This window comes from Ctenopharyngodon idella, chromosome 15 (assembly GCF_019924925.1).
Source record: "Ctenopharyngodon idella isolate HZGC_01 chromosome 15, HZGC01, whole genome shotgun sequence".
Lineage (NCBI taxonomy): Eukaryota > Metazoa > Chordata > Actinopteri > Cypriniformes > Xenocyprididae > Ctenopharyngodon > Ctenopharyngodon idella.
Window position 1 is genome coordinate 8334081 of NC_067234.1, and position 4260 is coordinate 8338340.

At 40.8% G+C, this 4260-nt stretch overlaps 1 long non-coding RNA gene across 1 annotated transcript; it reads right to left on the reverse strand.

Moving 5' to 3' along the window:
• Positions 1-1859: 1859 nt before the first annotated feature.
• On the reverse strand, positions 1860-3831 carry LOC127495387 (uncharacterized). The gene is made up of 3 exons (XR_007925114.1): positions 3540-3831; positions 3100-3382; positions 1860-2981 (listed from the first exon to the last, which is right to left on the reverse strand). It is a non-coding gene; the product is annotated as an uncharacterized LOC127495387 (long non-coding RNA).
• Positions 3832-4260: the final 429 nt, after the last annotated feature.

Below are 4260 nucleotides of genomic sequence, written 5' to 3' on the forward strand. Positions count from 1 at the left end.
GGTTCAACAACCATAACCATTTCACAATTTTATACCTGCCTCCTTTCAGCCCCTTTTTAAATGCAATTGAGGAATTCTTTTCAGCGTAGCGGTGGAAAGTATATGATCAGCAACCACACGCCCGCATGACTCTTCTGCAAGCAATGGAAGAGGCATGCGGAGACATTGAGGTAGGATCAATCCAAGGGTGGATTCGGCCACAAGGCGATATTTTCCCCGATGCCTAGCCCGCGAGGACATCGCCTGTGATGTTGACGAGGTCTTGTGGCCAGATCTGAACAGAAGGCGGGATCCATAAGCCCCCCCGCCCCAGTCCCCCACCACACACACGCACACACAGAAAACAAGTATATGGTTTTTTCCCCCAATAGCAATTTATCCAGTAATTGTTTTTTTTTTTTTTTTAATTTTGTTTTGTTGCTAAATTTGATTTGTGATTCTATTTTTCTTTATTTCTGTAAGAATGTTTGTTTTTTGTAAAAACTCTTGTTTGATTACTGCAGAAATTCTACTTTTGAGTTTTTTACAGAAGACTGAGCCTAAAAAAAAGACAATAAAAATAGAAACACAAAGACTGCAGTGTTTTATATAAAACCCATCAGTGTGTCGCTGGTGATATGAAAGAGTTCATAATTCAAATGGTGTATGGTTTTGTTGCAAGAATTTCATTTTTAGAAAGGAGTGTTAAGTTTTGATTGCAGTTGTTACAGTTTTTTTCTGAATGCTTAAACCCTAACCGTGATTTTTATAGCACAATTTCTAAAACTGTTAATACTTATAGCAAAACCACTCACTGAGTTTGCAAAACTAAAAGCACAAACATTGCTTTGCACTCAGTTTGCAATTTTGTAACACACACTTTGCAAAACTGTAGGTACAATCCACTGCACAGCACTCTATTTGCGGAACTGTAAACACAACTCACTGCTTTACATTCAATTTCCAAATGATCAACACACTCCTAGCAAAACTATACACATGTATGGCTATTATTTACACTATTTTGTCAACTGTCTGGCACGCTGTCACATGTGAAAACTGTTTTAGATAATTAGTTCACTTTGCAATCAGACTAAGCACTATAAATAAGCCACAGGTAAGCTGTCCGTGTGAAATACAATGGAGGGAGCAGGAAGACTGAGAAGAGTGAGAATTAGAGGAGGCTGAGGAAGAGGACGCGGAGGTGAAGAAGCGAGAGGGAGAGGACGACAAGGACAAGGAGGTGAAGTTAGAGGAAGAGGACAAGGAGGAGGACGAGGAGGAGGAAGAGGAAGGGTAAGAAGAGTAAGAAATAGAATTACTGATGACATCAGAGCTACAATAGTGGACCATGTAATCAACCATGGAATGACCCTGAGGGAAGCTGGCCAACGGGTTCAGCCTAACTTGAGCTGGTACACTGTAGCAAGCATCATAAGGACATTTCGAAATGAGAATCGGTTAGTACAGTCACTTTGCACTAAGTTTTGTAGCACTGCCATACTCTAATGAGAAACACAACAATACCATACATGTAAAAATACTGAAATTGTTACTTTACAGAATTGCTAGACGTCCAGATGCTGGGGGCAGAGGAAGAATGTTCACGATGTAGACTGATTTTTTTTTTTTTCTCAGTGAAATTACTATTTTGTGTTTTGACTTGGAAAAAAACACTTGTGTTTGTTTTGATGTGTGTAAATAAACACCAGTACTTGAAGTTTGGATCCCTGTATGTTTACAGAACTATGACAAAAGAATGACCTCAAACTGACATAGCCTACCTTGTGCACAGAGAAAGCCAAAGCCAGATGTGTTTTTTATTCATACCATCAGTGTGTAGTTGGCGCATTGTGTGCTTATTAATGTGATGGCTTGTGTTACAGTTTTTTTGGATTGCTTAAGCACGATTTTTAAAACAGGGCCCGTGTTTTCAAAACACTACACACAATTAGCACAACCACACACCCAATTAGCAAAACACTACAGATCCTTTGCATAATTAAACACTCTTGTAAAAACTATACACTTCTGTTTAAAAACCACACTTTGTTACCATATGAAACACACACGTTTCACATTACTGTACTCTGTTTGCACGAGTTGCACTCTGCTGTGATAAACCTAAAACACTTTTAGCACTTCTACTTCCCTATGATTAGAGTAGGCTACCATCAACAAAGTACAAATATAATGTAAATTCACCAAACACTACACAAGACCAATGTTGCAGACTGAAGAAACTCATTTATTTCTGAACACGCCCAAAATGTTGACATGGAGATTCATAATACTGTAACAAAATGCCACTTTACGTATTGTACTGTTAAAAAAAAAAAAAAAAAAAAAAAACACTACACATTGTCTCTTCGCCTAGCTGGATCTGGCCAGAGAATTTCATCAACATCGCAGGCAATATTGTCATTAGCAAGACACCTTGGAAAGAAACGTCTTGAATGACAAATCCATCCTTGCATTGCTGCTACCTCCATTTGGTCACAGGCCTCCTCCATGGCTTGGATGAGGGGTACCTCAGCCTGGAGACGGAGATCATATACCTTCCACCGCCATGCCGAGAAAAATTCTTCTATAGGGTTGAGGAATGGAGAGTATGGTGGAAGATATAGGAAGGTGAAATGTAGATGTTGCTGAAACCAGTTCTGAACCAGAGCAGAGCGGTGGAAAGACACATTGTCCCAGACAACAATGTATTGCATATGCTCGATTTGATTTGCTGCTGTTATGTTGTGCAGTTGGTCCAAGAATGTAAGTATGAGTGCTCTGTTGTAAGGGCCCATATGGGCATGGTGGTGGAGGACCCCATTCTGTGTAATGGCTGCACAGAGTGTTATATTACCCCCACGTTAGCCTGGGACATTGACTATAGCCCTGTGGCCAATGATGTTTCTTCCCCTCCTTCGTGTTCTCATCAGGTGGAACCCAGCCTCGTCTACGTAAATGAACTCATGCTGGATCTCCTCTCCATCCATTCATAAAACTCTCTGAAGAACAGTGTCAGGCAAAATTGTGTAGTTCAGTGTAGATCTAGTATACATATTACAGTACAGTAAAAGATTATGAGACAGTATGCAAGATCACACTGCTAAAGTGAATACATACCTCTGCATAATCACGCCGCAGTCGTTTCACCCTTTCGGAATTGCGCTCGAAAGGCACTCGATAAATTTGCTTCATTTGAATATGTTTTTTTTTTAGGATGCGTGCCAGTGTTGATGTTGAGACCTGATGGATATCGTTGAAACTGGCGTGGTTATTGACAATGTTAGCTTGGAGCTGATTGAGTGTTATAGCATTGTTGGCCAAAACCATGTTTACTATCTCCCTCTCTTGCTGTTCTGTGAACATAGGAGGCCTTCCCCCTTGTCGTTCCTGACCCTCAATCCTATGTAGAAAAAAAAACAAAAAAAAAACAGTATACAATACTACAGTAATTTCACAGAAAAAGGTCACAGAAGTGCTGATAGTGCATAGAATACAGTACTGTAAGCAGTTACTGAAACCTTGCAGATGTTTTTGATATGATGATATTTTTACAATACCTATTTTCCAGTCGAAATGTTCTTATCACACTTGCCACTGTGTATCGGCTTAGATTTGGCTGTACTCGCAGTCCAGCCTCCCTCAGCGTCAGGCCGTGGTTGACAACGTGGTCAACCAGTGTTGCGCGGATCTCATTTGTCAGATTCGGTCCTCTTTGAGCACATTCTTGTCTTCCTCTTCCTCTTCCTCTACCTCTACCTCTACCTCTACCTCCAGCATGGCCTCCATCTCTTCCTCTTCCTCTGTTGATTCCTCCTCTGTTGATTCCTCTTCCTCCCCTTCCTCCTCCTCCTCCTCCTCCTCCTCCTCCTCCTTGTCCTCCTCCTCCTCCTCCTTGTCCTCCTCCTCGTCTTACTCATTCTCTGACTCTTTCCATTGTGCTTGAAGACCGATGAACTCACCTGCTGCTTTTTATAGTGCTTATACACCTGATTGGCGTGTCTACAATTAAGCAAACAAGTGTTTGCACACCTGATGACTGTGTTGAACCAATTGGTTGGACGGTGCTGTAATTTGACAGTCAGTGCTTTGGTATTGCAAGGAAGTGACTTCATGATAGATTTTTGTGTGTAATGTATGTTAAGTGTGTTTAGTGTTTTGCAAATCACTGTGTGTAGAGTTTTTCAACAAGTGTGAGGTTGACAATGTGCTTGTAGTTGTACAAATATGGGCTGATGTTTTGCTTCTTGAGTGTAAGGTTTTGCTAATAGTGTACTACTT